A 23,752-nucleotide genomic window follows, 5' to 3' on the forward strand; every position below is an offset into this window, starting at 1 on the left:
TAGAGAGATTCTAAGTGTTTGTTTGTGGGTTTGTCTACCATCATAGTCCTCCTACATGAGTAGAAAAGATGTAGCAAAAGATGGTGTACAAACAGAAAGGAAAACACTAGCATTAGTCCAAAACGGATTTGTCCACAGTTGCCCTCCCTCCCCCCCCCCTTCCCCAGGTAACTGCCAATGGATGCATTCATCGCAGCTACACCAATTTCGTATGAAGATTTCTACCACAGAATAAGAATCTGGAGAAAATTTGATAAAAAAAAAAAAAGGTTACATATGAAATTCACAAGTCGTCAGGTCAAAGATTAGTACGGTATATAAACATATAGGCTGTTGAAACTGTTTTACATCAAACTAGGGTTTGAGCTGTTTAAGCCCCCACACACGATCAGTAAGATTGCCATCAGTAAATTGACATCAATAACTAGAAAATCCGGCGGTCACAAACAGCTCAATACTATTGATCAATTCACTCATATGATTGACTTCAAACTGCAAACATTAAATCACGGATACGGACTGTGATGGTGTTATAGCATTAGCAGTAGAAGGGAAAAAGAAAGAAAAAAAAAAGCACCGAAGGAGATGGATGAAGGGATGGTTGATGAATCGAAAGCAATACACATGTGCCAAACTCCTGCAGGAAATGCAAGCAAACGAGCCCCAGGACTACCAAAATTGCATGAGAATGGATGCAAGATGCTTCGATGTCTTGCTGAGTATGGTTACTCCACATATTGAAAGGCAGATTACCGAAATGCGAGAAGCTATTCCAGCAAACCAGCGAGTCTTCATAACCTTACGATACCTGGTGACTGGGAACACATATGAGGACCTAAACTTTGGTAGTATTATATCACACCAATCGACTGGACAAATCGTAGAGGAAACCTGTAAATCCATAATAAATTGTCTCAACAAATACCTAAAGGTAAGAATAGTATTCAGTCTTCAGAATGTATTTTTAATTGTTTGAACATTTGCAGGTGTTAATATGTAGAGTAACAAACTGTACCCCACATTTGCATGGATTACACACATAGCCTATTACTATTCCCGCCATAGTCGGCTATTAGTAACTATAATAATCATAGTAATACGTATATAAAAATAACCCAATATTTCCTGAGTATCATTGAAAATATGTGATCAATAGATAGGTAAATTACTGACAGTAGGCTGCTATAACAACCTTTCCTATTTGATGACTAGGTGATTGAACAGAAATTCAACTGTTCTTAAATGTAACAACCATTACTTTGGCTGAAATGTACGAAAATAATTGGCCATAGTATTGTTTGCGTTATCACAATGACTGGAATGAACTTGCATTAGCGGATTGCTCTCACCGCCGATATCAGACACAGCTGGAGGAGAATTGAATACTGAGTAACTCTCTGTGAGTGTGCTTAAACCACTAGATGGAACATTTATCTGAACAGAATGACGATGCAGTTCCAGTTTGCCCTTCAAATATAATTTCACTAGCATGGGTACCCGGCGTAGCCCGGGCCAAAAAGGAGAACACTGTAATCCTATTTGTTCTAGTTCAGTCTTTCTTTGTACCCCAGAAAGACCATGTACTTTTTGCTTTTGAAGAGGGACTATAACGGGTCCAGGAACTTTCGATTTCAGCTTTCGCAGACTAACGCACAGTATTTGTGTGCACTGGTTTACTATTACTGGTGACCTCAAATGACCTCACATAGCCTATGTCCGAACTGGAGATCATGTGAGTCTCCATGCCAAAAATTGGGCTGCAGGGGTACCCGGCGTTGCCCGGGCCAAAAAGGCGAACACTCTACAGGTGACCTTAGATGATCCAGATCTGAATTTTGACTCCCTTAAAACCTTCCTTGGGTCACCCTGATTCAGAATATGTATGGGTCTGGGGGTCTCTGGCCCTTGATTTGGACGTGATTGAAGGACAAACAAACAAACAAGCAAACAATCAATACGGCTCTTTTACATATACAGTATAGATTGATGGCTTTCTTTGCCAAAATTTGTTGCTTCCTATTCATTTTTTACAACTCATTAGACCACATTTTTTCCAATAGAGCATTTTCATTCTCAGGTTCTGACAACAGCATACAAGCCATAGAGATTAGTTCATTTCGTTGATCACCTCCATCTATTTGTCGTTTCCTCCGGGGCGTTGGCTTATTAGGTTGATGATTGGTTGACAGGTTAACTCCTTCGTTTCCCTAAAATGATATTAGCATAATCTGATTTACGTACACCAAGTATCAGTGCAAGTCTGAAATAGCAATTTCATTTATATAAGATAGTCTATCCTTCCGCCTGAGTCTATCAGTCTTTATACATTCCTAGATGCTTGGCTGTCTCTCAGTCCTTCTGAATGTATGCCATTTATTTATTAACTTACATATGTTTTTGTTCAGTAATTTGTTTCTGACGTATGTTATTCCCCTTTTCATACTGTATATTATTCCTTTTCAGTTGCCCACAACACCGGCTCAGTGGATGAAGGTGGCCCAAGAATTTAAAGGGCAATGAAATTTCCTTAACTCCATCGGAGTAATTGTTGAGAAACATGTCAGCATTAGTGTGCGTCCACACGTGCCCTCTAACATACGTTGGCAACACAGCTTTAACATCCTGTATCTCAAAAGTTTTCGAGTCTGTTCTTAATACAAAAATTTTAAAGCATCTTTCCTATCACAACCTTCTTTCTGATCGTCAGTATGGGTTCCGTCAGGGACGCTCCACCGCCGATCTTCTCACCTACCTTTCAGACTCCTGGTCATCCTCCTTTCGGAACTTTGGCGAAAGCTTTGCCATTGCACTTGACATCTCTAAGGCTTTCGATCGAGTCTGGCATAAATCTTTAGTTTCCAAACTGCCCTCTTACGGTTTCTATCCTTCTACCTGTGCCTTCATCTCTAGCTTCCTTTCTGGTCGTTCTATAGCCGCTGTTGTAGACGGCCATCATTCTTCTCTAGATCTATTAACAGTGGTGTTCCTCAGGGCTCTGTCCTATCACCAACTCTCTTCCTTCTATTCATCAATGACCTTCTAAGCTGTACGTCTAACCCTATCCACTCATACGCTGATGACTCCACCCTTCACCTTTCCATTCGATTCCCGCAACGTCCATCTCAGCAGTTACTTCAACAAACAAAGGATGAAGCTATGGCACACCTAATATCTGACTTGGCTCATATCTCTAACTGGGGTAAAAATAATCTTGTTGTTTTTAATGCATCAAAGACTCAGTTTTTGCACCTATCAACCCGACAAAATCTTCCACAGGTATACCCACTAATGTTTGGTAATATTCAGCTTAATCCTGCATCATCCTTGAACATGCTTGGGGTTTCATTTACTCGGGACTTGTCTTGGAAAGATCATATTACATCTCTTGTAAACTCTGCTTCCAAGAGATTGGGTGTGCTAAGCCGACTCCGTTCCTTCTTTACCCCTGCACAATTGTTGACTCTATACAGGGGTTTTATCCGCCCCTGTGTAGAGTACAACTCTCATGTGTGGGGAGGTTCCCCACAAACAGCTCTTCTCAATAGGGTGGAGTTGTCATAAAAAGGACTTTATAGTTGCTTGTAGGGAAGTTATATATATTAGACTTGTGGACGAGCGGTTGTTACACTTGAGTAGCTTTGTAAGTAGATAATCTTCTTTCCCATTTGTCTTTCAATGACAGGAGAGGTAAAGAATAGTATGGGACTATTTTTATTTGTCTTGGAAACATTAACAAGTCTCTCACACAGAGCGAAGTATAAAGTAGAGTCCCGCTAGCTATCTCCTGTCTTGCTCTCTCAGTCTCTCTCTCAAGTTGCTAAGCCCTTTCTCCTTCTGACCTGCCTGTTCTATGGCTAGCCTCCATCTGCCCTCTCTTTCCTAAATTCTGGTGAAACAGGAGACGTATCACGTGTGTTCCTTGTGAGTGGAAAGTTCTAGAAGCCTGTGTGTGAGTATGTGTGTATGTGTGTGTATGGTCACTAGGCGCTGTCGTGTGCCTATAAAGCATTCTTGAGTTAAGAGTGTGTAAGCATGTTTAGCATTGCTCGATTCTCGCAGACACAATACCTTCTCATCATCTGACTCCCTGCTTCTATCTGTCTCTCTATCTATCTATTTATCTATCTATCTATTATGATTTGTAATTATAATATGGAGTCCTAACATATTGCTCGGTCACGCGAAAATGGCGTACCATCGACAGTTAATAGTCCTAACATATTAATACATATTATATACACATTATAATGAACTTATAAGCTAATTAAGTGAAATACATAATATTGTAAAAGTAACATAATTGTATGAATATTGTATACATATAATATTCATAGTAAATAGCAATTATCCAGTAATATTACATTTTAAACAAGTTGTATACATTTTGTGAGATGTGTATGTATAACAGACATACGCATATAATTGTGCAATGGTAATACTGCTAGGTTATACATTACATATTGAGTTATCACTTAGTAATGTCTAATATTTCACCTAACTTGTATGATGATACTGGTAATACAGAATTGTGGTATAGTTGTATGACTTATAACATTGTAGTAGCATTGTGGTAATACATAATTGTAACATTTTATGAATTGTTACAAAATATTGTGGTAATCCATAATTGTGTTGGCCTTATAAATGTAGTTACATTTTGTTAATGCAACTGTTATATAAGTGTCTTGGCCTTATAATTGTAGTTAAAGTTATATAAAAATTACATCTTGTTAATGCAACTGATACATAAATGGTACATATTGTTTGTAGTTACATAATTGTAGCAAGTGTAACATAATGCAATCGTTTGTCGTTACATAATTGTTACTTATCGTTTGTAGTTACATAATTGTAATAAGTGTAACATAATGCAATCGTTTGTCGTTACATAATTGTTACATATCGTTTGTAGTTACATAATTGTAGCAAGTGTAACATAATGTAATCGTTTGTCGTTACATAATTGTTACATATCGTTTGTAGTTACATAATTGTAGTTTAAGTTACATAAAAGTTACATCTTGTTAATGCAACTGTTACATAAATGGTACACATTGTTTGTAGTTACATAATTGTAATAATTGCAGTCCTAACATATGCTGCGGTTGATGATATGATGTGCCATGCCACTAGCTTGTGGAGACAACCTTTTGCTTTTCTTGTTTGTAGTTTATGCGGTATTTTGGCATTTGTAGTAACACTTATACTTATTTTCATTTGTTTGGTATGTGATCTTACTCTATTTCTCTCTTTTTTCTTTCTTACTTTTTCTTTCTTTTCTTTTCTTTTTCTTTTCTTTTTTTTTGTATGTATTGATTTTCTATAGTTTGTTTTTCTTCGCTTGTGTACGCTTTTGTATGTTGTTCATGGTTGCATAATTACTGGCTAATTTCCTTGGGATACTTTTTTAAAGTTTAGTTTATATTGCACAGGTATTACTGAAAATGATATAATATAGCCCCATATTTTGTTATTTTATATAAAAAATATATACACACTATATACAGTATTAACTATATACACTGACTTGTTGTTCACTTGTACCTATCGTGGGTAATATGTGTGTCAGCACTGTGTGGAAATCTTTGTCTTCACGATTGTGTTGAAGATGTTCACTCTTGCTAACGTCATTTGTGTTGGCCATTTTTTTTTTTTCTGGTTTTCCTTATAATTTAATTTATATGTTTCCACTAGGTAGCTTTAATTAATAAATGTTTAATACAGTTCTTTTAATCGCTCACTGAGTAACTGTGATGGTATATTTTCTTTATTACTTTGTAGATGTAATAATGTATAGTTGTATATATGAAACATGTATTTTATGTAGGTATAAATGGTAACACTCGTTGGTAGTAAATAAATGTTATAATAAAGGAATGAATATATACAGTGTAGAATATTTACTGTTGGTGATTATTTAGTGTTTGAGTTATGCAGTTAACTGAAGTAAGTATGTGTATTTAAGCTGTAACTATACAGCACGTTTTATATGTTTGTGCAGAAGCATATTGTCTATCACTGTGTATTGTATAAATGAAGTAACTATGTAACTCACTAATTTTTACCGTGGTGGGAATGGTGTGAGTGGTGGTGCAGGTGGTGTGTTGACCGACGTGGCGTCTTTTCAGCAAGCACGCATGATGACGTCGACTTCCCACACTGGTAGCTGTGGTGAGTGAATGAGTAGCGATGAGTAATTTGAGTGAAGACGAGTGAGTAAGATGAGTTATGAGTCGTGTCTCACTCTTCGTTTGTTTGTTCCGTTTTTCTTCCTCGAGGTATTCGTGGTCCTTTCTTCTTGTGACTTACTCATTGTAGGATGAAGACTGCCGCTACTTGTAGGTGCGTGTAGAAGATTATACAGACGACTCGTAGAGTTGTTACTTATAGTTGATTGTAGATGGCTGTAGTTCGTTGGTTCGTCGTAGAAATTTCAAGATTGTTTGTATCAGTACTTTGTTAAACTACTTGCAAGGCGTCGTGTGATCTCTTCACCTCTGCATCAGCATGATGATCGGGGAGACGGAGGGGGGGTTGGAGAGAACTGTCAGGAGCTATTTGTGAGTTGTTGGTTGTGAGAGGTATTCTTGTTTTCAATCTTGATATTTTGTAGGAATTCAATGTTGATTCGTAGACGAGGTTCGTATACGTTCGCTGCTACCAAATGTCATATAAGACTTTGTAGTTACTTGTAGTGGAGTTATATATATATTAGACTTGTGGACGAGCGGTTGTTATACTTGAGTAGCTTCGTGAGTAGATAATCTTGTTTCCCATTTGTCATGTAGTGACAGGAGAGGTAAAGAATAGTATGGGACTATTTTTATTTGTCTTGGAAATTTTAACAAGTCTCTCACACAGAGCGAAGTATAAAGTAGAGTCCCGCTAGCTATCTCTCTGTCTCGCTCTCTCTGTCTCTTTCTCAAGTTGCTAAGCCCTTCTCCCTGCGACCTGTCTGTTCTCTGGCTAGCCTCCATCTGCCCTCTCTTTCCTAAATTCTGGTGAAACAGGAGACGTATCACGTGTGTTCCTTGTGAGTGGAAAGTTCTAGAAGCCTGTGTGTGAGTATGTGTGTATGTGTGTGTATGGTCACTAGGCGCTGTCGTGTGCCTATAAAGCATTCCTTGAGTTAAGAGTGTGTAAGCATGTTTAGCATTGCTCGATTCTCGCAGACACAATACCTTCTCATCATCTGACTCCCTGCTTCTATCTGTCTCTCTATCTATCTATTTGTCTATCTATCTATTATGATTTGTAATTATAATATGGAGTCCTAACAGAGTCAAAGGCTTTTCGCCTCATTAACTCTCCTCCTCTTGCTGACTCCCTTCAACCTTTGTCTCTTCGCTGCACTGTTGCATCTTTATCTCTTTTCTATCGCTACTTCAATGGTCACTGCTCCTCTGAACTGTCTGCATGCATTCCTCCACCCCTACGACGGGCGCGTAGCACCCGTCTAGCAGCAAACTCTCATCCCTTTTCTGTCCATCTTTCCAATGCAAGAGTTAACCGTTACTCCCAGTCCTTCATTTATGCAACAGGTCAACTCTGGAACTGTCTCCCTCTGTCTGTATTTCTACTTCCTATGATCTCCAGTTTTTGAAACGCAGTGTGTCCAGGCATCTGGAAATGATCGGATCTTGAATTTGGCTCTCTCTTATATTTTGTTTTTCTCTTGGAAGGAATAGTTTTGCAGGCTCGTTGCCTTTGGTTCCTTCTTCCTCACATAAAAAAAAAAAAAAAAAGCATGTTTGCAGCAGTATTTGGACAGATGTATGCAAACATGTTTCAGTGCAGCAGAGGCGATGGGATAAGTGTGTCCATACCAGGCAACTGAGACTTCATCATGATGTTGCCAACATGATCTGGACGCTGCTGTTCCCAACATGTTTGCAGCGTGGTCGTTACTGTGTTGCTTACATGTTGCCAGCACTTGTTCGAGCACAAATGTGGATGCGCCCTTAGGAAACCAATGGCTTTGGATCATATTACTTCAATTACAATACGGTAAGTCATTCAGCATTGTTATGATGGCTGTAGCAAATGCTAAATATGAAATATTGATGGTGGATGTACGAATTAATGGTCGCATGTCAGACAGAGAGGATATTAATCACACCAAGTTCGGAGAAATGTTTTTGAGTAATTCTCTAGGAATTCCTGAACCAAGAAACTTAAGTGGTACTGACAGAAAGCTCCGCTTTGTTTCCCACGGTGACGAAGCTTTTCCCATGAGTGAAAACCTTTTGAAGCCTTACACTCCCAATGCAGGTAAGTTGGATATCCAGGAGCGAATATTCAATAATAGATTACCTCTTGCACGATTTGGTTTCTTTCAGAGTGAAATTGTACTTGCTCCAGAGAAAGCTCAGACAATTGTGCTAGCATGCTGTTACTTGCACAACTTTTTCATGGCTAGAAAGTCTGGTTCATGTAATATCGCGTAAGGAACTGTTGACTGGGAAAATCTAGAGACTGGTGAACTGCTGGATGGGTCATTGCAATCCTCAGGGGTACAATCAATAAAACTTCAGCTAATCCGGAGCATAAACACGTCTAACAGAGCTAAGGAAATAAGAGACCAGTACCGTGAGGACTTTTTAAATGAGGGAGCAGTTCCATGACAAAGGTGTTCAAATGGACAGAGTGAGTGATGAAAACTGAGGCAAGAAAGGCAAGGCAATTTTCATAAAACAAGGAGGGGTAGATCAGAAAGATTTGTGATGATATCATTCCATACAAACTGATTTTGACAGAAATATTGTAAAAGCAGTAAGCACAAGACTTTTCATCCTGGTGTCCCGCCATCCGGTAGACCAAAACAAAGCTATGTTTATGTAGGCTATAATGCATTTTTTTTTTTTTTATGTTATGTATCATTTACTACACAAATGTAGGCTACAATTGTGCCACATCGTATGGATATATTTAAACATGCCTGTAGGCTATGAAGGATTACGTAGGCAATGTATGATTACATTGGTAATAAATTTAAAGTAGCTACTCACTATAGTCGCGGCGCACGACTCTGAGGTTGTTATTATCTTGCTTTGTCAACCTACCATTCAAAAATGCGTCTGATTTCGTGTATAATATGAGACGCATGTGATTCATGTATCATATGTTCGTGTTTAATAATAATCGTGTATAATATATTCATGCATAATAATGTGATTCGTGTATAATATGATACGAGATCGGACGCATTTTTGAATGGTAGGTTGCCAGGGTACGATAATGACAACCTCAGAGTCGTGCGCCGCGACTATAGTGTTTCATTATCATCTTGTTCCTCCATGACGTCAATGCTACTCCTTGACACTGTAGGTGTTTCTGGATCACTGAGGAAAAACATATCTTGAAAGTATCATAGAATTGATTCATAAACTTCATTAGTCGCCACTCCCGAGTTTTATGAGTCATAAACTTTTTGTAGTTCCTTCTTAAATTTGTACTGAGAGTGTCGATTTTTTTTTTTAACGTCATCAATGGTAGCCTCTGGGAATGTCTCTTGGTATTTTCTATGTAATATTTCATGTGACTCCAGATTCTTGTTCCGATCACTATATTCATCTGATTTTATCTTCCAAAGGACTGGAAAGTTTCGGTAAACTTGAGTAATTTCAAGAATAAACTTCCTATCTTCTCCCCTTTTGTAGAGATTGACATCGTTCTTTCATTAGCTCTTAAGAGAGACTGGGAATATATAAAAAAAAAATTATTGAAGCTTCCACACACGATCAATAATATTGACATCAAGCCATTATTATTGGCAGAAAATCAAATTCATTTTGATGACAGTATACCGAACAATCCTTCAGTATAAAACATACATGATCAATAGCATTAATCAGTACTGTAGCACCAGTCGAGCAGGGCAGTACTCCCGAGGTGGATGGAAAGCTGATGACAGGGAGTGCTGGAGCTCCCGTTTCATCAGCCCTCAGGACTAGTTCCTGACCATCCCCCTTTGCTGAACTTTTTCAGTGTCTCAGTTACACAGAGAGTAGGCCAGCATGCTCTCCAGTACAAATTTCTCTAACTATCTTCACCAAACTACATGCACAGTACACACTACACTTCCTATTCAAAATTCACCAAAAATGGCGTCAATTCACCCAGCCTCGGAGTCCCCAGGGGGGGGGACCATAAATGCCCCCGCCATCTGCCCCTCTCCCGGTGACGACTCGAGGTGCCTGGAACCACTGTCTGACTCTCTTCTTCTTCATTTCTGCAACATTCGCGGCCTTTCATCTAACTTTCGATCTGTTGAGCACCACCTCTCCTCCTCTAAACCTCACCTTCTTTTTCTAACGGAGACTCAGCTGTCTGAGGCAACTGACAGCAAACCCTTTTCTGTATCCTCCTACTTTCTCTATACTCATTTCAAAGCCAAAGGTGGCTGTTGTGTATACATACGCAACGACTTATCTTGCTCTCATGTTCCTGAACTTGATTCTTCTGAATTCTCCATACTCTGGCTTCGGCTTTCCTGTCATTCTCTGACTAAATATATCTGTGCTGTTTACTTATCCTCTAATTCTACTGACTATCAAAAATTCTTCGACTATCTTACTTCTACGATGGAACACATTCTGTCCATTTCTCCTTTCTCTGAAATCTTCATTCTTGGAGATTTCAATGTTCCCCACCACCTTTGGCTCTCATCTCCTTTCACGGATCCACCTGGTGAACAAGCCTACATCTTTTCTATCCTTAATGACCTAGAGCAGCTTGTACAGCACCCTACCCGTATCCCTGACCGCCTTGGAGAGAGCTCCAACATACTTGACCTCTTCCTCACAACTAATCCTTCTGCTTACTCTGTTAATCTTTCCTCTCCGTTGGGCTCCTCCGATCACAACCTTATTACCTTAACCTGTCCTATCACTCCGGTACGGCCTGTGGACCCTTCAGGGAAACGTCGTCTGTGGCATTTTGGAGCTGTAGACTGGGAGGCCCTCAGGCAGTACTTCTTTGATTTCCCTGGAATGATTATTGCTTCCATGGCCGTGAGCCATTTGAGTGTGCCTTGCGCATTACGGAGGTTATTCTCTCGGGCATGGAAGCATACATTCCTTTCTCATATCCTTTGACTAACGCAAGAAAGCCTTGGTTTAATCACGCTTGTTCTAAAGCTGTCCGCAACAAGGAGAAGGCCTACAAAAGGTACCGGAGCCAACCCACCCCTGAATCACATAATCTTTACGTTTCTGCCCGGAATCGTGCTAAGTCTGTTCTTCGCTCTACTAAAAATAATTTCATCCATACTAAATGCTCTCAACTCTCCAACTCGAATTCTTCCCGCTCCTTCTGGCACCTTGCCAAAAATCTTTCTAACAACTTTACCTCATCATCCTTCCCTCCTTTTTTCTACTCTGATGGTTCTGTAGCTATTTCTTCTACTGATAAAGCAGATCTCTTCACACAGACTTTCTCCTCCAATTCCACCTTAGACAATTCCGGTGCTGTTCCTCCATCACTTCCCCCCTCTGACTTCCTCATGGCTGACATTAAAATTTCTTCAGTTGATGTATTTTCTGCCATTACTGGCCTCAGTACTAACAAGGCATATGGGCCTGATGGGGTCCCTCCTGTTGTTCTCAACAACTGTGCTTCTGTGCTTACACCCTGCCTAGGCAAACTATTTCGCCTTTGTCTGTCAACTTGTACCTTTCCTTCTTGCTGGAAGTTTGCTCTCATTCAGCCAGTCCCAAAGAAGGATGACCACTCCCAACCCTCCAACTATCGTCCAATTGCTTTAACGTCCTGTATTTCAAAAGTTTTCGAGTCAATTCTTAATAGAAAAATTTTAAGGCATCTTTCCTATCACAACCTTCTTTCCGATCGTCAGTATGGGTTCCGTCAGGGACGCTCCACTGGCGATCTTCTCACCTACCTTTCAGACTCCTGGTCATCCTCCTTTCGGGACTTTGGCGAAAGCTTTGCCATTGCACTTGACATCTCAAAGGCTTTCGATCGAGTCTGGCATAAATCTTTAATTTCCAAACTGCCCTCCTACGGTTTCTATCCCTCTATCTGTGCCTTCATCGCTAGCTTCCTTTCTGGTCGTTCTATAGCTGCTGTTGTAGACGGCCATCGTTCTTCTCTTAGATCTGTCGACAGTGGTGTTCCTCAGGGCTCTGTCCTATCACCAACTCTCTTCCTTTTATTCATCAATGATCTTCTAAGCTGTACATCTAACCCTATCCACTCATACGCTGATGACTCCACCCTTCACCTTTCCATTCGGTTCCCGCAACGCCCATCTCAACAGGTACTTCAAGAAACAAAGGATGAGGCTATGGCACACCTAATGTCTGACTTGGCTCATATCTCTGACTGGGGTAAAAAAAATATGGTTGTCTTTAATGCATCTAAGACTCAGTTCTTACACCTATCAACCCAACAAAATCTTCCACAGGTATACCCACTAATGTTTGGTAATATTCAGCTTAATCCTGCATCATCCTTGAACATGCTTGGGGTTTCATTTACTCGGGACTTATCTTGGAAAGATCATATTACATCTCTTGTAAACTCTGCTTCCAAGAGATTGGGTGTGCTAAGCAGACTCCGCTCTTTCTTTACCCCTGCACAATTGTTGACTCTATACAGGGGTTTTATCCGCCCCTGTGTGGAGTACAACTCTCATGTGTGGGGAGGCTCCCCACATACAGCTCTTCTCAATAGGGTGGAGTCAAAGGCTTTTCGTCTCATTAACTCTCCTCCTCTTACTGACTCCCTTCAACCTCTGTCTCTTCGCCGCACTGTTGCATCTTTATCTCTTTTCTATCGCTACTTTAATGGTCACTGCTCCTCTGAACTGTCTGCTTACATTCCTCCACCTCTACAACGGGCGCGTAGCACTCGTCTGGCAGCAAACTCTCATCCCTTTTCTGTCCAGCTCTCTAATGCAAGAGTTAACCATTACTCCCAGTCTTTCATTTATGCAACAGGTCAGCTCTGGAACTGTCTCCCTCTGTCTGTATTTCCTGCTGCCTATGAACTCCAGTCTTTCAAACGTAGTGTGTCCAGGCATCTCAAAATGATCGGATCTTGAATTTGGCTCTCTATTGTATTTTGTTTTTCTCTTGGAGGGAACTGTTACTGCGGGCTCATGGCCTTTGGTTCCTTCTTCCTCGCATTAAAAAAAAAAAAAAAATATTGACCAAAAATATTTATGGTGTGGGGGGCCTTTAGGCTACTCATACTTTTTAGAAATAATGGTTTTATTTTTAATAATTCTCTCTCTCTCTCTCTCTCTCTCTCTCTCTCTCTCTCTCTCTCTCTCATTCGCAATTCCCCCACCTCCCACTTTCTCACCGTCTAAATTTCCACTCACTCACACAGTCAGACTCATCCATTCAATCATTCACTCCTTTTAAATCTCTCTCTCTCTCTCTCTCTCTCTCACACACACACACACACACACACACACACACACACACACACACATTAACTCAGGTGTCATGTCAGGTCAGGTACTGATGTGCTGAAGCTACCATGTCATCCAGTCTTACCTCCTTATGGTCGGAAAGTCGGCGGCTAAACAAGTAGCCTTACTGAACATTTACTTTTTTTGACAAGTGAGGAGGGTGAAAAACAAGGGATCCCAAGGAGAGTGTGATCTTCATTTTCAGCCAACGGGCATCTCATTAGCTGTGGTTGGTAGTCCAACTGAAGAGCCAAATGTGGTGTACAAAGAATTCTACAGCCCTCTCAACGGGATTGTTTTAAGTCCTTCACTGACTTGGACATATGAGAAAGGGCTTTCACCCTGTCCCTCTAAAAACGGTCGGTACCACGAAAACGAAAAGGAAGGACAGATTGCTGTCAGCTGGTAGCAGCCCACCCTGGAGCAGGTTCTTCACCAGGGGGTCCCTCCTCCCATGCTGACAGAAGTGGGGTTTTTGTAAAGGTCACAGGTCTCTCGCCCCCATCCTGTTTTTAACGGACATCGCAGTGGTGAAGGGACACATAAGACCAATGTTCCACATGCGAATTTGCCTTTGGAGGTCATTTTGGGTAAGAGCATGGAGTGTTTCAAACCTCTCGGCAGGTGAACAATTACCTTTGTTGTCACGAGTGTTGGAGAGACTGGGGATCGGCATAGCTATAGTGTCTCAGGTGGGCAGCCTAGCCATGGCGAGATCAGTAGTGATGGTTAAAATGGTGCTTATCTTAGGAGTTATGCGGTGGAGATTTCTACATGCTTTTCCTCTTCTATCGACATATCTAATGCACCTGATAATATTGTTTGAGACTGAAGCACATTTTAGCCTTCTCTCTTACTATAATTTATTCTCCTGCTGAGGTGAATGATACCGAAAAGAATGAGTTGCTCAGCCAAACCTGAATAACTTATGGAACAGTGCCTCTTGATGGGTACACTATTGACCTTAGACGACTTCTATACAATTATGGGCACTGGCAGGGAAGGCTTAGAGGACTGTGTAGGTCCCCATGGCTATCCAGTCAGGAATACCAATTGCTCTTTCCTTTTTTAATTTTGGCAAGATCCCCAAAAGTGAGAATTCGTGATTCTAGCTGCCAGATCTACACTGCTGGACTGGTATTTCAGTGCTAAACGGGTTGCTAAAACAACTGATCACGTCTTTATAAGTACTCGTTGGGGGATCCTTCGGAACTGTAGGGTTTTCAGGAGAGCAGAGTCCTTTGCTACCAATCACAGACTTGTTGCCACTCTGAGGCTGCAAATCAAAGTAGAATTCCATGTTGCTACCTAAAACTGCTTCATTTGGGGAAACTCTGATATTAGATGTGTGCCTGTGATCATGCATGGGAAGTCTCAGAACGGTTTGAAATGTTCACTGAGGCTGATGAACCTGCTGATTTGTGAGATTCCTTCATGTATGCTAAAATGGTAGCAGCGGATGAGTATTTCTTTTTTTTATGCTAGGAACAAGGAACCAAAGGCCACGAGTCCGCAAAACTGTTCCTTCCAAGAGAAAAACAAAATACAAGAAAGAGCCAAATTCAAGATCCGATCATTTCGAGATGCCTGGACACACTGCATATGAAAGACTGGAGATCATAGGAAGTAGGAAATACAGACAGAGGGGGACAACTCCAGAGTTGACCTGTTCCATAAATGAAGGACTGGGAGTAATGGTTAACTCTTGCATTTGAGACTTGGCCAGAAAAGGGATGAGAGTTTGTTGCTAGACAGGTGCTACGTGCCTGTCGTAGAGATGGAGGGATGCAAGCAGACAGTTCAGAGGAGCAGTGACCATTGAAGTAGCGATAGAAGAGAGATAAAGATGCAACAGTGCGGCATAGAGACAGAGGTTGAAGGGAGCCAGTAAGAGGAGGGGAGTTAATGAGACCAAAAGCCTTTGACTCCACCCTATTGAGAAGAGCTGTATGTGGGGAGCCTTCCCACACATGAGAGTTGTACTCTACACAGGGGCGAATAAAACCAGTGTATTAAGTCAACAACTGTGCAGGGGTAAAGAAGGTACAGAGTCAGTTTATCACACCTAATTTCTTGGAAGCAGATTATACAAGATATGTAATATGATCTTTCGAAGATAAATCCTCAGAGAATGAAACCCCAAGAATATTTAAGGATGATGCAGGATTGAGCTGGGTATTATCAAACATTAGCGGGTACTCCTGTGGAAGTTGTTGTCGGGTTGATAGGTGTAAGAACTGAGTCTTTGATGCATAAAAAACAAGATTACTTTTACCCTCGTCAGAGATGCGAGCCAAGTCAGACATTAGGTGTGCTATAGCCTCATCCCTTGTTTGTTGAAGTAACTGCTGAGATGGACGTTGCGGGAACCGAATGGAAACGTGAAGGGTGGAGTCATCAGCGTATGAGTGGATAGGGTTAGATGTACAGTTTAGAAGGTCACTGATTAATAAAAGGAAGATAGAATGGTGATAGGACAGAGCCCTGAGGAACACCACTATTGATGGATTTTTTTTTTTGTTTTTTTTTTGTGCAAGGAAGAAGGAACCAAAAGCTAGGAGCCTGCACCGTTCCTTCCAAGAAACAAACAAAAACAATACAAAAGAGAGCCAAATTCAATATCCGATCTTTTCAATATGCCTGAACACACTGCGTTTGAAAGACTGGAGATCATAGGAAGTAGGAAATACAGACAGAGGGAGACAGTTCCAGAGTTGACCTGTTGCATAAATGAAGGACTGGGAGTAACGGTTAACTCTTGCATTAGGGAGTTGGACAGAAAAGGGATGAGAGTTTGTTGCTAGACGGGTGCCGTAGAGGTGGAGGGATGCAAGCAGACAGTTCAGAAGAGTAACGACCATTGAAGTAGCAATAGAAAAGAGATAAAGATGCAACAGTCTAGCGAAGAGACAGAGGTTGAAGGGAGCCAGTAAGAGAAGGAGAGTTAATAAGGCGAAAAGCCTTTGACTCTACCCTATTGAGAAGAGCTGTATATGGGGAGCGTCCCCACACATGAGAGTTGTGCTTTACACAGGGGCTAATAAAACCCATGTATAAAGTCAACAGCGGTGCAAGGGTAAAGAAGGCTTAGCATACCTAATCTCTTGGAAGGAGATTTTATAAGAGATATAATATGATCTTTCCAAGATAAGTCCCGAGAGAATGAAACCTCAAGTATGTTTATGGATGATGCAGGACTGAGCTGGATATTATTAAACACTAGTTGGTACTGCTGTGGAAGATTTCATCAGATCGATAAGTGTAAGCACTGAGTCTTTGATGCATAAAAAACAAGGAGATTACTTTTATCCCAGAGTAACGAGCCAAGTCAGACATTAGATGTGCCATAGCCTCATCCCTTGTTTGTTGAAGTTATTTCTGGGAAGGACGTTGCGAGAACCGAATGGAAAGGTGAAGGGTGGAATCATAAACGTATGAGTGGATAGGGTTAAATTTACAGCTTAGGTTATTGATGAATAAAAGGAAGAGAGTTGGTGATAGGACAGAGCCCTGAGGAACACCACTGTTGATAGATCTAGGAGAAGAACAGTGGCCGTCTGCAACAGTAGCTATAGAACGACCAGAAAGGAAGCGATAGATGAGGGCACAGATAGAAGGATAGAAACCATGAGAGGGCAGTTTGGAAGTTAAAGATTTATGCCAGACTTGATAGAAAGCCTTTGAGATGTCAAGTGCAATGGCAAAGCTTTCTCCAAAGTCCCAAAAAGAGGATGACTAGGAGTCTGAAAGGTAGATGAGAAGATACCCAGGGGAGCGTCCCTGATGGAACCCATATTGACTAGGTTGTGATAAGAAAGATGCTTTAAAATTTTTCCGTTAAGAATAGACTCATAAAAATTTGAGACAGGATGTTAAAACAATCAGGCGACAGTTAGAGGACTAGGAATGGTCACCCTTCTTTGGGACAAGCTGAATGAGAGCAAACTTCCAGCAAGAAGGAAAGGTACAAGTTGATAGACAAAGGCAAAAGAGTTTACCTAGGTAGGGTGTAAGCACAGAAGCACAGTTCTTGAGGATAACAGGAGAGACCCCATCGTGCCCATATGCCTTGTTAGCATTGAGGCTGGTGATGGCAGAAAAAACATAAACTGAAGAAATTTTAATGTCAGCCATGAGGAAGTCGGAAGGGGGAAGTGATAGGGGGACAGCACCAGAATTGTATAAGGTGGAACTGGAGGAGAAAGTCTGAGCAAACAGATTTGCTTTATTAGTAGAAGGAATGGCCCAAAGCCATCAGAGTAGAAAAGAGGAGGGAAGGATGATGAGGTAAAGTTGTTAGAAAGGTTTTTGGCAAGATGCCAGAAGGAGTGGGAAGAATTCGAGTTGGAGAGTTGAGAGCATTTAGTATGGATGAAATTATTTCTAGCAGAGTGAAGAACAGACTTAGCACAATTCCGGGCAGAAACATAAAAAGATGTGACTCAGGGGTGGGTTGGCTCTGTTACCTTTTAGAGGCCCTCTCCTTGTTGTGGACAGCATTAGAGCAAGTGTGATTAACCCGTCACGTCCCGAGCTATTTCGGACCTCTGACACCCACCAATCCCGAGGTATTTTTGATTTTTTTTTTTTTTGGCTAAAACCTCGGCTTTTGGTGAGAAACATCGAAAATTCATATAGAAATTGCTCACCTGAGGTTTAAAATACTCAATCCAGGTAGCAGTACCTCCTTACCTTACTGGGTTTTCTAACAGGCTGGCACCAAAAAAAACGAGTTCTATGGGAGGGTAACTATTTCACACCACTCATAAACGGCATTTATTTATTTACTTGGTAAGAATTTATATGTAGTACGAGAGTATATTGGTTTTCAAACAGTAATATAGGCATTATAAGCATTGTTTCACTCACTAACTCATCACCATACCTGACCTTTTTTTGCCACATTACCTGATCATCAGTTCTGAATGTTTCTTCCTCTAATGCTATGTAAACTTTGTCCTCCACATTGTCATCGATTGGGGAATCACTCTGGCCCTGAATGTCTTTATTGGCCAGGTCACTGGTAACAGGAGAATTGCTGAGATAATGGTGTGCGGGGGGGGGGGTGAGGTTATGCAGTGTAAGGCATTGTCCCTGGCATCTTGTAGAGGAATAGAGGAAGATGTCCCGTGTATATGTACGAAAAATCACGCACGAAAATTGAAAATTGTGCAAATTATGAACCTTGCAATTGCATGACGTACAAGTACGTCAATGGGACTGGCATTTGCAAAATGTTGCAACGTACCCATACGTCGACCAGACGCCTCGGGTTAAACCAAGGCTTTCTTGCATTAGTCAAAGGGCATAAGAAAGGAATGTATGCTTCCATGCCTGAGAGATTAACCTCTGTAATGCTCAAGGCACACTCAGATGGCTTAATGGATGCAATAATCATTCCAGGGAAAAACAAAGAATTACTGCCTAATGGCCTCCCAACCAGCAGCTCCAAAGTGCCACAACTGACGTTTCTTTGGAGGGTCTGCAGGATGTACTGGAGCGATAGGACAGGGTAAGGTAATAAGGTTGTGATCGGAGGAGCCTAACGGAGAGGAAAGATTAACAGCATAAGCAGATGGATTTGTTGTAAGGAAGAGGTCATGTATGTTGGAACTCTCTCCAAGACAGTCAGGGATACAGGTAGGGTGCTGTACAATCTGACTAGGTCATTAAAGATAGAAAAGATGTAGGCTTCTTCACCAGGTAGATCAGTGAAAGGAGAGTAGAGCCAAAGGTGGTGGTGAATATTGAATTCTCCTAGAATGGAGATTTCACAGAAAGGAGAAACTGATAAAATGTGTTCCATCTAAGAAGTAAGATAGTTGAAGAACTGTTCATAGTCAGTATAATTAGGGGATAAGTAAACAGCACAGATATATTTAGTCAGTCAATGGAAGGTTGAAGCCAGAGAGTAGAGAATTCAGAAGAATCAAGTTCAGGAAGACGAGAGCAAAATAAGTCATTGCATACATATACACAACAGCCACCTTTGGCTTTGAAATGAGTATAGAGAAAGTAGGTGGATACAGAGAAGGGTTTGCTATCAGTCGCTTCAGACAGCTGAGTTTCAGTTAAGAAGGGAAGATAAAGTTTCGTGGAGGAGAGATGGTGCTCAACAGAGAGAAAGTTACAGGAAAGGCTGCGAATGTTGCAGAAATGAAGAAGTGAGTCAGACAGTGGTTCTAAGCAACTCGTTGAGTCATCACCGGAAGAGGGGCGGATGTTGGAGACATTTATGGTACCCCCCTGGGGACTCCGAGGCTTGGTACAATGACACCTTTTATGTTACCTAATTTTGAATAGCCAGTGTAGAGAGTATACTGGCCTACTCTCTTTGTTACTGGAACATAGAAAAAGTACAGCAAAGGGGAATGGCCAGGAACTAGTCCCAAAGGCTGATGAAACGGGAGCTCCAGCTCTCCCTGTCATCAGCTTTCCATCCACATTGAGTGTACTGCCTGCTTGACTGGTGCTACCGGCTACTCCCTGCTCACTGAACCCTAAAGAAACTCCCTCCTGCCCACCTCCCATGTGAACTTTATTTGGACAGCAGATGGACCGTTTGTGTTGAAGGTGGGTAAGTACTCGTATGGGGTTCCTTTGACTGAGTACTTCCAACAGCTTTATAAGGCAGAGCCTCCTATCGAGAGTTTCCACTGTCTGGTGTGCAACCATTAGCTGCTATCCTACTAATCAACGATGCCATTCCTTCTGTTGACGAAATAATCAAGGTAGTAACTTAGCTGAAAAGTGATAGGGCAGCTGGTGTTTGTAGCACTTCTGCAGAATTGGTCAAAATTAGGGCGAGGTTATGATCCTGAGATTACATGCAGTCATCGAAACCATTATGCGAACTGACATCACTCCTTTTTACTGAACAAGAGATTTGGTCATCTCTGTTTGGAATGTGAAAGGAGATCAGTGTAACTGCCGTAACTGCCGTGTTGTTACAAAGCCCAGCGTGCCAGTCAGAGTTCTTGCTCATGTAGTGTTGAGGTGAACCTGGGGCAATTAGTTAAAGTTTCAGTTGGCTGGATCCTAGCACTTCGAGCTGTCATGGAATGCTGATGTAGGTTTCGGGAGGGATTGCTAGCTGCCCATATCGATTTCAAGAATGTGTTTGATTTAGCGAACTGAGAAGCTTTATTGAAACTCCTGTGATTCTGGCCAATTATTTGACCTGTATACAAACAGTGGGAGTCTGGAGAGGAAACATTTGTGGCAGGTGGGGTCGGCCACCATCCACACGATCGATGTTGTGCTACCTTCAGGTATCCACATGGTTTTCTGTAATCCAGGAACCATTTACTATGTTGTATGGTAACCGCACAACCAAATTAGGCAACAGTTAGAGGGTTCGGAATAGTTACCTTTCTTCTCGAGACCTCTCTGACGGTCAGCCTGGGTTCTGTCAGGGGTACGCCACTGGCGATCTTTTCATATTCCTTTCATATTCTTGGCCACCCTCATTTTGTGACTTTGGTGGAATGTATGCCATTTCCCTTAGCACCTCAAAGGCTTTAGGCCAACTCTGACATAAATATTTTATTTTGAAACCGTCCTTTTAGATTTTCTCTTCTTCTATCAGTGTCTTTTGTTTGCTCTCTGGCCGTTCTGTATTTCTAAAACTATGGATAATGGCGTTCCTTAGGCGTCTGTCTTTTCATCATCTTCTTTCTATTCGTTAGTGACCTTCTGACCTCTGCATCTAGCCCTGTCCACAGATATGCTGATGACTTATTCACTTTTCCACCCGATTCTCACAGCATCCATCACAGCAGATACTTCGGCATTCACGAGATGAGGTTATGTCACATCTGATTTAATTTATATTTGGGAAAAGCAACGTTGCAATTTTTAATGCACAAAAAACTCAATTCCTTCTATCTTTCAACACATCAAAATCTCCCACAAGCATATAGTTTGATTTTCAGCAATAAACAAAATAGTCTTTTATTATCTTCCTTTCCTTCGTGTTTCTTTCTCTCGGTACTTTTCATGGAAAGATGACATGACTTGTTTTTATGTATATGAAAATCTCACCTTCGCATTCACACTCTACCATTCTCCTTGGTTCTCGTAACCTCTTCGAATGTGCTTCCTCACCCCTTCTGTGAACCCTCGTAAAGCCGGAGACGAGACTTTAAGAAATAATTTTTTCGCCAGTTTTACTTCTGATCGATTTTTTTTTTCCTTACTACACACCTGCAAATTTCTGTGATGGTATCTTGAGCGGTTGCGAAGTTATCGTGCTAACAGACAGACAGACAGACAGACACAGACAAGCAAATTGAAAACAATACCAGCTTTGCTCTCGCTGCTGGTAATAACTAAATTTATCACTAATAACTGTTTATCTCCCTATCTCTATTTATCTATCCATCTCTCTCTCTCTCTCTCTCTCTCTCTCTCTCTCTCTCTCTAAAACTACTGTAGGTAGGAATAGAAACTCTGCACTGTATAATACTGAAACCAATGGCTGTGGTAGTATCAGAGGTAGACTGCAAGATATTGCTGGTTTTAAATGAACTGGTTGTGTTAGCAACAAGTTATATAAAAGTGATGGGCTGGATTATGGTAATTTATCTTTCAAGTCTGTTGGCAGGTTCTGTCTTCTCGGAGGCCGTATCCCGCTATTTCAATGAATGCAGCACATGTAGAAGGCTGTGGCTGCCTCAACTGGAAATGAGAGTCCGGAGTTGTATTAATCCTGAGTGTAACGTTTGGTGACCTATAATTACTGCACCAACTCGATATCCTCAACTACACAAACCTACACGACTTCAGGTTGTTATATCAGTTATGTTAGTGCTTTCATGTCATATCAGTGCCATCATGTCAAGTCATATCAGAGTTGCCAGGTTACTTCATGCCATGCCACTATTCTCATGTTTTGTCAGTACTCACGTTATGTTATTACTGTCATCTCATATGTCGTGTAAATGCCATTGTGTCGTGTCATCTCATATGTTGTGTAAATGCCATTTTGTTGTGTCATCTCATGCCAAGTCAGTGTTCTCATATATCATGTCAGTACCATCATCAGTGTTATTATGTCGTGTCAGCCTGTTATATCATCTTATATCAGTGCTGTCATGTCATCTCATGTTCTGTCAGTGGTCTCATGTCATATCAATGGATCGTGTAATCATGTCATGTCTTCTCGTATATCACGCTTGTTCATGTTATGTCAATGCTCTCATGCCATAAAGTGTATCACGTCATCATGTTATGCCAACTCGTTTATCACGCCAGGGTTTTCATGATGTCACTGTTGTCATATTTCTGCTGCCATGTCATGTCATCAGGTGTCATGCCAGTTGTCATATCAGTTTCATTATGTCAGTGCAGTCATATCATTACATGTATGTCATGTCAGCAATAGCAAAACAAATAAAGCAAGGTCCGGTGCATTACCTTTCTCACATCACTGCACAAATTCGGTACCAGCGTATGTTTATCATGAGGACAAAAGTCTCAGAAAATTTTCAGTTGATAAGGACAGAGTAGATTCGTGTTAGACGAATGTGAATGACACTTCGTTAGAAGAAACATTACAGACAAAAAGGAAAAAAGAGCCATTTTTTCAGCTACAATAAATCAGGAACGTTGCTCAGCTGGCAATTTCCTTAAGTCAGACAAGCTTTTGCGAGCTATAACATATGACAAATTTAAGAAATAATTCCTGAGAAAATTCTCTGGGGGTAGAAATGTTTTAGCTGGTATAATCCCAGAATTACATAAATTTGTAGACCCACTAAAACAAACAAATTCTAACTCAGATCTGGGTGATATTACAGCAGACGTGTCCACAACTAAATGAACTTTGTTAAGCCCCTGTCTCATACGTCGCAGGATGAGGTTACGACTGTACACGACAGAAAATAGCGGAAAATCCTGCGATGGTCATTAGACTGTCCTATGATATTTGGGTGTCCTGCAACGAAAAATAGCATCGTAGAGGCGTATCGCAGGTTTTGGTCCAGACCAAAATCAAAATTTTGTCGTGGGATTTTTTTTTTTTCGCTTGTGGCCATGTCGTAGCATAATCGTACGACTGTCCTATGACATGCGTATAATTATTTGGGGGTCATCTAAGGCCCTCAGAATCGTACGATAATTTTATCCACGTCATAGGACAGTCTTACGATTATCGTAGGATATGGGATTATCGATTATCGCAGGATAATCCTGGGATAATCCTGCGAACGTCATAAGACAAAAATATCCTCGTGCAACAGTCGCAAAACAGTTATGAGATTGCAGGACGTCTACCTCCCCGGCTATAAATGCGGGATCGTCTGGATCCTGCTC

This window comes from Coenobita brevimanus, chromosome 89 (genome assembly GCF_032717465.1).
Source record: "Coenobita brevimanus isolate Jiangsu-jjx chromosome 89, ASM3271746v2, whole genome shotgun sequence".
Classification (NCBI taxonomy): Eukaryota; Metazoa; Arthropoda; class Malacostraca; order Decapoda; family Coenobitidae; genus Coenobita; species Coenobita brevimanus.